Here is a 12038-nt window from a genome sequence, read left to right on the forward strand (position 1 = left end):
AATTGAATTTCTCCGAAGAGTTGCATTAAAATTTTCAAAAATAGGTAATTCAATTTTTATATAGAATTTTATAAAAATTGTTTTGAATAATTTATTTTTTCGAAAAAATTCAATGAAAATTGAATTTTTAATAATTGAATTCCTGTGAAAATTTTATTATTTATCAAAATAAGTGAAAGTTAGCAAAGAATTTTATTAAAAATTTTTTAAGTAATTGAATTCTTTCGTTGAATTTTAATAAAAGTTTTAAGAATAATTACACTTTTCGAGGAATTCTATTAAAATTGAATTAAAAATAATTGAAATTCGGCATTGAGTTTCATTATTTATGAAAATAATTAAATTCTTACAACGATTTTTATAAAAATTTATAAAAATAATTGAATTCTGGCAACGATTATTATTAAAATTTTAAAAAATAATTGAATTCCTGAAAAGAATTTTATTTGCGAAAATAATTGAATCCCTGAAAAATTTTATTATTTAAGAAAATAATTGAATTTCCTTTAAAAATTTTATTATTTATGAAAATAATAATTGAAGATTTGCGAAGATTTTAATAAAATTTTCAAAAATAATTGAAGCCTGGGTAAAGTGACCATAATACGCTCGAGTTGCATAATAATTATTATTGATTCAAAAAAAAAGGAAAAAAAATGGCTGACAAATCAAAGATTGATTAGCATAATGGTACAATATTCTTCTGCATGGTTGAACGATTTTCTTGAATTACGAGAATTTGGAGCAATGTAGTGAGTATTTATGAGGCGAACAGTAACTAGAACGATTCGTATAGTTGCTTGAGTTATGACAGGCATTATCCAAGGTGTCGCAATGTGCCTCTTGTTCTCAAGCTCATACCCATCTGGTATAACATTGGGAGTTACATGAAATATACGAACAGTATATTGCACTTTCCACGATCACTGTAGGTTCTCTAGGAAATATATAGTGCAAGCGCATATACAGAACCGCAAATCTACTTCCTCAATTTATGCGCCAATTCCAGTCAATTTTCTTGGATTAAAAAACATTTTTTTTTTATTATAGCGCAAAAGAAAATTTTTCTTATTTACAACACTTTTAACAGTGATCACTGTTTATTTACTTTTTGCCCCTTTTTTATAAAACTAATCGCAGGATTTCAATTATTTTCATAAATAATAAAATTTTCAAAAAAATTTCAATTATTTTCATAAATAATAAAATTTCCAAACAAATTTCAATTATTTTCATAAATAATAGAATTTTCAAATAAATTTCAATTATTTTCATAAATAATAGAATTTTCAAATAAATTTTAATTATTTTCATAAATAATAAAATTTTCAAAGAATTTTCAATTATTTTCAAAAATTTAAAGAAATTTTTTCTTAAGAATTCAATTATTTTTCCAATTAATGAAAATCTTTGCTAAAATTCAAATTATCTCAAGAATTCAATTATTTTTATAAATAATAAAATTTTCAAAGAAATTTTAATTATTTTCATAAATAATAAAATTTAAAAAAAAATTCAATTATTTTCATAAATAATAAAATTTTCAAAGAAATTCAATTATTTTCATAAATAATAAAATTTCCAAACAAATTTCAATTATTTTCATAAATTATAAAATTTCCAAACAAATTTCAATTATTTTCATAAATAATAAAATTTCCAAACAAATTTCAATTATTTTCATAAATAATAGAATTTTCAAATAAATTTTAATTATTTTTATAAATAATAAAATTTTCAAAGAATTTTCAATTATTTTCAAAAATTTAAAGATATTTTTTCTTAAGAATTCAATTATTTTTCCAATTAATGAAAATCTTTGCTAAAATTCAATTATTTTGAATATCTACTACTTTAATAAAATTTCTTAAAAGAATTCAATTATTTAAAAAATTTTTTATAAAATTCTTCGCAAAAATTCAATTATTTTTAGAAATTGTAATAATAATCGTTGCAAGAATTCAATTATTTTAAAAAGAAATAAAATTCTTTCGAAAAATTCAATTATGTTCAAAAATTTTTAAAAATTCTCGTCAAAATTTCATTTATCTTTGTAAATAAAAAAATTCTTTTCCAAAATTCAATTATTTTTAAAAATATTAACAAATTTTTACGTCAGAATTCAATAATTTTCAATACCATTTTTTATTAAATTCCTGAAAAGAATTTAATTATTCTCACAAATTTTAATAAAATTTTTCAATATAATTCAATTATTTTCAAAAATATTTTAAAAAATTTTTAAGCCAGAAATCAATTCTTTTAATAAATAATAAAATTCCTCAAAAGAAAATGTTGATAATATTTTTTTTAATAATTCCATTATTTTCTATACAAATGTAATTTCAATTCCTTGAAAATTCTTCGAAACAATTGAATTTTTTCAAAAACTTTGATAGAATTATTTGACACATTTCAATTATTTTTAATTCAATTTTTTTTAAATTTCTCGAAAGAATTTAATTATTCTCACAAATTTTAAAAAAATTCTTGAATAGAATTCAATTATTTTCTACGCAAACATTTAATTATTTTCATAAATAAGAAAATTTACACAGGAATTCAATTATTTTGAATTCATTTTTAATTACATTTCTTGAATGAATTTAATTATTATCAAAAAGTTTAATGCAATTCTTCGGAAAAATTCAATTATTTTAAAAAATGTTGATAAATTTCTTTATAAGAATTCAAATTTAAGAAGTATTCGCAATTATTCAATAAATTTATTTTTGTATTCAAATAATTGAATTCTCGTTGAAATTTCTAATAAGAATTGATTTAGAATTGAATAAAATAAAATGATTAAAGTTTTGAATAATTTTGTTTATAAATTTCAAGAAAAAAATGATTGAATTTTGAAAGAATGACTTTTGTAATTTTGAGAAATATAGTTAAATTTCAAAAATGCGTTACATTTAAATCATTTGAAATATTTTAATTTCTGTAGACAAAATAAATAGGTATTTAAATATTTATTTTAAAAAATTATTCTATTTATGAATGTAATTAAGAAATTATAAAAAAATTGAGTCAAGTTTAATTTTTCGATAGCTACATTTTTACTACTATTTTTTTCTCTCTTTAAGCTACTTTTTGCTACTTTTTTAAAATGAATTTTAGAGTACGAAGCCTGCATACAGCAAGAGAAGTTAAATCAATACAAAGAGTCATACATTTAATGTCGCATTTAATGCATCCAGTTTGGAAAAAAATGTACCTATAGAAAGTAAAATTTTGTTATTTATTTTTAAGAAATAAAATAAGAACACGATTGTTGGCATTTGCGCCATGAGAAAGAAGCGCTTTTATAAAGCATAAAGGTAGAAAATGCGCACTCGAATTATAGCAAGCGTGACGACTATACACCATACATAGTGATTGCGTCTTTCTCTGCGGTAGTACATTCTCGTAAATGTTTCGTGAATAACTCTAATTTTCATGACTGGCATTAAACTCTATACTATCTTCTTTAAACCGACAAAAGTCTAATTGTTTCGTAATTTCAATTATTATTCAAAATTGCCTAAAAAAAAAAAATATGTGAATTTTAAAGAGAAAAATTTATTATTAACCATTATTTTATAAATTATAGACTCTAAATCTGAATCAGTGATGCAAACAGACGTTTTAATTGTTTGGTTCAAATAAAATTTAATGCAACTTAAAAAATTTATTTGAAGCAAATAAATTTTTTATTGTATCGAATAAAAAATGTTATGCATGTTTTTGATTAAAAGATTAAAACATAATTTTTTCAGAGTATTTGAATGGCCCTGACATTCTCAGCAGAAAGTAAATAACAATTTTAGGAAATAATTTAGTAAACAGACTGCGAACAACTATAAAATAAAATAAACGTGTTCAAGAAGAATAAATAAAATTCTCCCCCTTCCTATTTAATATATGTATCTTAATTTTTAATATTATTTTCAAACAATAAAAATGGATTATTGATTATAATATAATGGTATCTATACATCCAAATTATACCCACTCGATGTGAATTGTTTCTTTTATAATGTAAATTGTATATTTTATTTTTCTCCCCACATTTATTCAACTTCTTAAATGGAGGGGATACACGCAATTCCTCAGCAAAAAGGTAATTAACGCAGGAAACTTAGGTTCCTTTCACTATTGAACGTCACATGAGGAAAAAAAATCGAATCAGGAACAAAAACACTTAAATCAAATTCTTAACATTTTCTTACTTTTACAATTTCTCTTAAATTTTCTCTAATTTAACAAAATCAGACTTCGAACTCGATAATTAATTTTAAAGAAGTAGCAAAAAGTGGCTTAAAGACTGAAAAAAGTAATAAAAAAGTACCTATCGAAAAATTAAATTAAAATTATATTTAAAACAATTCAATTATTATAAAAAATTTTATTAAAATTTTCTTATATAATTGAATTCTTTCAAAGAATGATATTAATCATGAAAATAATTGAATTCCTATATAATTTTTAATATTTTTGAAAATAATTAAATGTTTGCTTGGAAAATAATTGAATTATTTTAAAGAAGTTTATTAAAATTTGTGAAAATAATTAAATTATTTCAAGTAATTTTATAATTTATGAATATAATTGAAATCTAGCCACAAAAAAATTTGTTAATATCTTCGAAAATAATTGAATTGCAGCAGACAATTGTATTATCATTTTTTAAAATAATTCAATTCTTTCGAGGAATTGAAAAAAATTGAATTGAAAATAATTGAATTGTGTCAAATAATTTAATCAAAGTTTTTGGAAAAAATTGAATTGTTTCGAAGTATTTTCAAGGAATTAAAATTACATTTTTATAGAAATTAATTGAATTATTTTAAAAAATGTTATTAATTTTTGAAAATTATTGAATTACATTGAAGAATTTTATTAAAATTTGTGAGAATAATTGAATTCATTCCAAGAATTTAATAAAAATTGTATTGAAAATTATACAATTCTGGCATAAAAATTTGTTAATATTTTTGAAAATAATTGAATTTCGGAAAAGAATTTTTTTATATTTACAAAGATAATTTAAATTGTTGCGAGAATTTTTAAAAAAATTTTAACATAATTGAATTTTTTGGAAGAATTTTATTTTTTATGAAAATAATTGAATTCTTGCAAGGATTATTATTAAAATTTTTAAAAATAATTGAATTCTTGAGAAGAATTTTATTAAAGTAGTAGATATTCAAAATAATTGAATTTTAGTAAAAATTTTCATTTTTTTGAAAAATAATTGAATTCTTAAGAAAAAAATTTCTTTAAATTTTTGAAAATAATTGAAATTTTTTTGAAAATTTTATTATTTATAAAAATAATTGAATTTCTGCGAAGATTTTTATTAGAATCATATTAAAAATAATTGAATTTACCTAAAGAGTTTTATGATTTACGAAATTATTTAAATTACCATCAAAAGTTTTATAAAAATCTTTTTAACTAATTGATTTTTCTCGAAAAAGTTTAATAAAAATTGTATTTTAAATGATTGAATTCCTTTAAAAATTTTATTATCTATGAAAATAATAATTGAATATTTGCCAAGATTTTAATAAATTGTTCAAAAATAATTGAAATCCTGCGATGAGTTTTATTATTTATGAAAATAATTGATTTCTTGCAAAGAATTTTACTGGAATTTTTTTAAATAATTGAATTCTTTTTTGAATTTTTATTTAAAAAGTAGATATTGAAAATAATTGAATTTCAGCCAAGATTTTCATTATTTGGGAAAATAATTAAATTCTTGTGAGAAATTTTCTTAAATTTTTTGAAAATAATTTAATTCATAAGTGAAATTTTATTTAAATAGTAGAGGTTGGAAGTAATTGAATTTTATTAAAGATTTTCATTATTTGAAGAAAATAATTGAATCTTATTAAAGATTTCCATTATTTGAGAAAATAATTGAATTCTTAAAAAAAATTTTCTTAAAATTTTTGAAAATAATTGAATCGTTTCGAAGTAATTTATATTTAATTAAATTTTTATTTAATTTATATTTAATTGAATCAAATAATATTTATTCGAGTCAATTAAATGATATTTGCTTCAAATACTGAAATTATTAATTCATATACCATTTAATTGACTTCAATAAATATTATTTGATTCAAATAAATATTTAATTGATAATAGTCAAGTAATCAGTTATTTGAATCAAATAAATTTTTTTTCCAGTGTAGAATTAATATTACTTGGATTTTTTTTCGATAAATATTAACAGCTTCTTGTTTTAGAAGAAACTGTTTGTTAACTATAATAATAAATTAATTATTCCTAAGGCAGTATAATAAACTTGTTCTGAATAAAAAATAGGATATAATTTTTGTTGTTCGTACAGTGCGACTTTTTTGTGTTTTTGTATCGCGAAACTTTTTCTTTTCTGAGTGCTTCTTGGTGTTTTCTTCTTTTTTTTCTTTTCTTCTTTCCTATACGGATAATTCAAGGGTGAATTTCCCCTTGAGAATCGTATTTCGATCCCCAATTTTTCCCGCTTGGGGAATTTAGTAACTCGATAAACCAGCAGAGAGCGCGATTGAAGTTACGGTGTGTGCAGCGTTTCATATTGAAAAGCGAACACACTACAGTTAAAGTTGCTCAGTACACTTTCAGACGGTGAGGCGCGAGTTTAGTGTTTTGTTTTGATTCCCAAAAAAAATAATATCCTTTCGTTTTTTCTTGATCATTAATTAGAAAAAAAAAAAATAGTGACCAAAATAGTGAAATATCGAAAAGTGTTCGTTTTTTCAAAAATAAAGTGATTTTGTTCTCTGTGGATTATAAAACATCTTCTTTTCTTCTTTTTTCAAAAATCTGTTGTAGGGGTTTGTATTTTTTATATCAATAACATTGGAGTATTTTTAAGAGTCCTGTGAACCAAAAAGTGACAAACTTTTCCTCTTCTTTACTAAAAAGTAAACTTTAAAAATTTTGCCAAAAAAAAAAATACAAGATCGAATTTTTGGAATAAATTTCAGGCCCACATGTACCTTAATTTAAAGATTGACCTCACAGCGAATGTTGAACTAAACTCGACAGCTGGTTGGTGAAAAAAAAAGAAAAAAAAATGAAAAATTCGTGTACTTGAAACTGAAAGATACCATGATAATTGAATCTTTAAAGATTTCTCAACCTTTACTTAAAACATCGAACTCTGCACCATGATTATCGTAATTGGTTCGCTTGCTCAAGCTTTACGACCCACTCTCCTACATTTAAACTTTTTCTTTTTTGTCATTCTGCATTAAGATAATTATATCAATTCCCTTCATATGGATGCATTTCTTCAATCACTTTCTTTCTCGTTTAATGCTTATAATTTATATTACAATCTACACCTTTCTGGTTTGGATTTTAAAAAAAAGGAAAAAAATCTTTTTTCACAGATGAATAACGTTGAAAAAAAGTTGCCCGAGATATAAATCAAGAAGAAAATCTCATTGGCACTGTGTTGTCATGCTTTTTGAAAGGTTGTCAATATCGATAGTTGTTGGTCTCTTCGACGACGCATCATTGATAGTTGCGGGTGATAACGTTCAGTGCCCGTTGATACGTTGACAAATTAGTTCTTCGACAAATGATGATATACGACAGTATAAATTACTGATGATAATTATAAAAAATGGCAGAATCGTATTTTTCAATTAAAAACTATTTTCATTAATAACTTTTTTTTATGAATAGCTGAATAACTATGAGGCTGAAGTCGACAACATTTTTGAAAACGAAAACGCAAAAATATTTGGATGATTAATTTTTTTTAGCTTTAAATTCATGTTATTTTTTTGCAATTGTCTTTTAAGTAACAATTATTAAGTAATAATTTCTTAAAAATTAAAGGAAAGTCAATTTCTTAAAAACTTGCGAGCATGTAAATTAGATAAGAATTTAACTTTAAAAAAAAAAATTCTTTTTGATTTTTCGTTTTTAAAAACTTTGCGAACTTCAGCCTCATCTGAAACTAGTACCCCTTTAATATTTGAAAATTTTATTTGGTTTTAGACAAAAATTAAAACTTAACTTTAGATTTTGAATTTAAAAATTAAGTAAATGTTGATAGCAGCGTAACTTTCATCTTCTTTTTGTAACAAAAAACTATTTGTTTCTGCTTTTAAACAGTTATCAAAACTCAAAATTATCAAGTTTCGGAAACTTTTCCTACTTTTTTCCACTATTTTCAAAAAATGCGATTTCTTCTGCTTTTCAAAATTTCCGACATTATCGATTTTCCTCTCAAATATTGCAACGAAATAAAAAAATTTTTAGTTTAAAAGTAAACTTTTTCGAATTTTACATTTTGAAAAGTATAACTATTATAGAAAAATCGTTTAAAAATTATTTTTTAATAATTTTAGATACTAATTAAATTTTCAAAATATACAATTAAAAAGATAGGAATAATTTACAACTTTTGATAATCAACAAGAATTTTGTAATTGCAAATTTTGAGAATAATTGAACTCACCAAAAATTTTAATGAAAACTATTCAAGTGTAAATTTAGTAATGAAAATTAATAAAAATTAGCTTCTAAAAATTATGTTAAAATATACAAAAAGATAATATTAAAATTTTTAAGAATTATTTTCAACATTTTGGAGAAAACAATTATGTTCAAAATTTTTTAATTAAAATTCTCCAAAAAATTAATTAGTTTTGTTTTAAAACAATATAAAAAACTCTTTTTAAGAATTTCAATTATTTTCGTCAGAAGATTTTTTTTATTCTCAAAATTTTTGATAAAATTCTTTCCAAGAATGTAATTATTTTTCCAAAATTATTATTTTTGAAATAATAAAATAATTAAAATAATGAAAATAAAATTAGATAATTAAAATAATTTGAACTTGTTATTTTTACAATAAACAAAATTTTTCCCAGAAATTCAATTATTTAAAAAAAAGGTAATAAAATTCCCTTGAAAGAATTTAACTATTATCATAAGAAAAACATGGCAGGGTTTCAGTTATTTTTTATACAATTTTAAATGAATTTCTCGAAAAATGCAATTATTTTTAAAGATTTTATTAAAATTCTGTAAAAGAATTCAATTATTTTTAAAGATTTAATAAAACTCTTGGCTAAAATTCAATTATTTCGAAAAATTTTTTTCAGATCCTTTATGAGAATTGAAATATTTTGAATAAAATTCATATTAAATTTTTTAAAAAAAGCTTGAATTATTTGCATAATTTATCAAGTCTTTCACAGAAATTTTATGATTTTGAAAACTTTCATTAAAATTCTTTATTAAAAGAAACTAAATTAAATAAGTTTGATAAAAATTTAATTATTTTCATAAATAATTAAATTCTTAGCATCGATTTCAATTATTTTTTATGCAATTTTAAATAAATTTCTCGAAAAATGAAATTATTTTTCAAAATTTAATTAAAATTCTTTGAAAGAATTCAATTATTTTTAAAAGCTTTGATAAAATACTTTAGAAGAATTCAATTATTTTTAAAAATTTTAATTAAATTCTTTATGAGAATTGAAATATTTTCAATAAAATTTTTATTAAATTTAAAAAAAAACTTGAATTATTTGCATAATTTACCAAGATTTTTACAGAAATTTAATTATTTTAAAGAATTTTAATAAAATTCTGCGCAGAAATTTAATTATTTTGAAAAATTTCAATTAAATTCTTTATTAAAAGAAACTAAATTAAAGAAGTTTGAAAAAAATTTAATTATTTTAATAAATAATAAAATTCTTAGCATGTATTTCAATTGTTTTTTATGCAATTTTAAATGAATTTCTCGAAAAATGCAATTATTTTCCAAAATTTAATTAAAATTCTTTGAAAAAATTCAATTATTTTTAAAAGTTTTGATAAAATTATACTTTATAAGAATTCAATTTTAAGAAATAATCAATTATTTATTTTTGTATTTAAATAATTGATTTCTCGAAGAATATTCGAAGAATTATTAAAAGCAATTTATTTAGAGATGAAGTTTTGTTAAAAATTGTAGAAAATAATTGAATTTTGAAATAAAATTTGAATTTTGTAAGTTAAAATGTTTAGAAATTATTAAATTTCAAAAGATTTTAAATTTAAATTTAAAAAATTTTATTTCTTGTGAAAAAAGAAATAAGAAGTATAGTAATTAAATATTTATTTATAAAATTATTCAAGTTTTGGATAATTGAATTTAGAAATCAGTGAAAGGGGAAAATGAGACAAATAGAAAATACAATTTTTGTGATAAGACTGAATTAAAGAAACGACTTCCTCGACTATTTTCTATTTTTAATCGACTAAAGTGACTTTTTTTGCGCCTTAATGTCAATCCGAGGCCTGATTTATCAATAGTGATTAGAGATAATTGTTGAATCATTCATTGATGGAATAATTCATAAAGTTATTTTCAATTTCCCTGAAATTTTATCAATAGTGTAATAATAATAATATAGTGAATACAATAACAAAATAAAACTAACAAGTTTACTTCGAATTTTCGCTTCTATTCTTCGTGTAATAATTCGAGTTTCTCTAAAACATTGCAAAGTTCGTGAAATACGAAAACGTTGAAACTACATTTCCACTCGCGAGATTTGAAAAGTTGTTTAGATAGTGATTGGTTTGCTGAGAATGTTTCGCGAGAGTTTCCTTTGGAGAGTGACCTCTGTGTAAAATTTATGTATATAGTAGTTACCCGAACAACTGTGAAACGATGATTTTCACTTTTTTTTTTCTTTCAAGTTCTCCTAATATATACCTATATAGATATATTTTTGTTTCTTCGTTAAACTTAAAATTCGATTATTTTCATTTGAATTTCAAATTGTCAATACGCGACATTAGACTTTTACATTGTGTTTATTACAATGGAAATCCCACGGGCCTGCATGCCATGCCACCACTAGCATAATCTTTTAATCTCACGTGCCACTGTCGACCTTGCTCTCTTGAGGGAAAAGAATGAAAAAAGAAAAAAAAAAACTTCTTAAACAGAGCAAGCATTTTTTAATTACCATTTTATTCTGGGAATTTAGTTTCTAGACAAATAAAATTAATTACAAGACTCTCTGTGCGAGTATCTATTTCATTACGTTTAATTAGATAGAACAAAAAACAAAGGAAGTTCATTGTCATCCCCTATTTTTGTTTTTTTTTTATTTTTTAGACAAAAAAAATCTGTTTTCGATTTGTCGGTAATGCGCATGTGTTATCGACCACTCCGCATGCGTCATTTACAAAATTAATTGCATTTTTCGAGGAATTCGATTAAAATTATATAAAAAATAATTGAAATTCTCTGATACGTTTTATTATTTATAAAATTAATTCAATTCTTGCAGAAAATTTAAAAGAAAATTTTATTTAAATCATTCATTTTTTTCGAAAATATTCAATTAAAATTGTACATTAAATAATTAAATTCCTGTAACAATTTTATTATTTATGAAAATATAATTGAATTCCGGGGAGAAATTTTTTTATTTATTTGAATAATTGAATTCTTATAAATTTTATCAAAGAATTCAATTAAAATTTTATTGAAAATAAATTCAATTCTTATACAGAATTTTATTACAATTTTTGAAAATGATTGAATTTCTACGTAGAGTTACATTAAAAATTTTCAAAATTAATTGAATACTCGAGAATTTTATAAAAATTTTTGAAAATAATTAATTATTTTTCGAAAAACTTCAATGAAAATTTCAGCAAAGATTTTCATTATTTTGAAAAATAATTGAATTCTGACGAAAAATTTTCATAAAATTTTTTTAAATAATTGAAATTTCTTCGAAAATTTTATTATTCATGAAAATAATTGAATTTTTGCAGCGAAGAATTTTATTATTTATTTGAATAAATGAATTCTTATCAATTTTTATCAATGAATTCAATTAAAATTTTATTCAAAATAAATTCAATTCTAATACAGAATTTTATTAAATTTTTTGAAAATAATTGAATTTCTACGAAGAGTTTCATTAAAAATTTTCAAAAATAATTGAATACTCGAGGAGAATTTTATAAAAAATTTTTTAAATAATTGATTTTTTTCGAAAAAA

General features: G+C 20.9%; 1 protein-coding gene across 8 annotated transcripts in view; it reads left to right on the forward strand.

Moving 5' to 3' along the window:
- Nucleotides 1–12038, forward strand: part of LOC122509187 (rap guanine nucleotide exchange factor 6-like) — a 256566-nt gene that overhangs the window by 127945 nt on the left and 116583 nt on the right. The window contains exon 1 of one of the 8 annotated variants that reach the window (XM_043623142.1): nt 6604–6830. The exons of the other annotated variants lie outside the window; for them this stretch is intronic. The gene's annotated coding sequence lies outside the window, so the exon portion shown is untranslated. Of the gene's footprint in view, nt 1–6603; nt 6831–12038 lie in introns of those variants that run through there. 8 annotated transcript variants of the gene reach the window in all.

Source organism: Leptopilina heterotoma, unplaced genomic scaffold, assembly GCF_015476425.1.
Source record: "Leptopilina heterotoma isolate Lh14 unplaced genomic scaffold, ASM1547642v1 Lhet_0, whole genome shotgun sequence".
NCBI classification, from domain to species: Eukaryota; Metazoa; Arthropoda; class Insecta; order Hymenoptera; family Figitidae; genus Leptopilina; species Leptopilina heterotoma.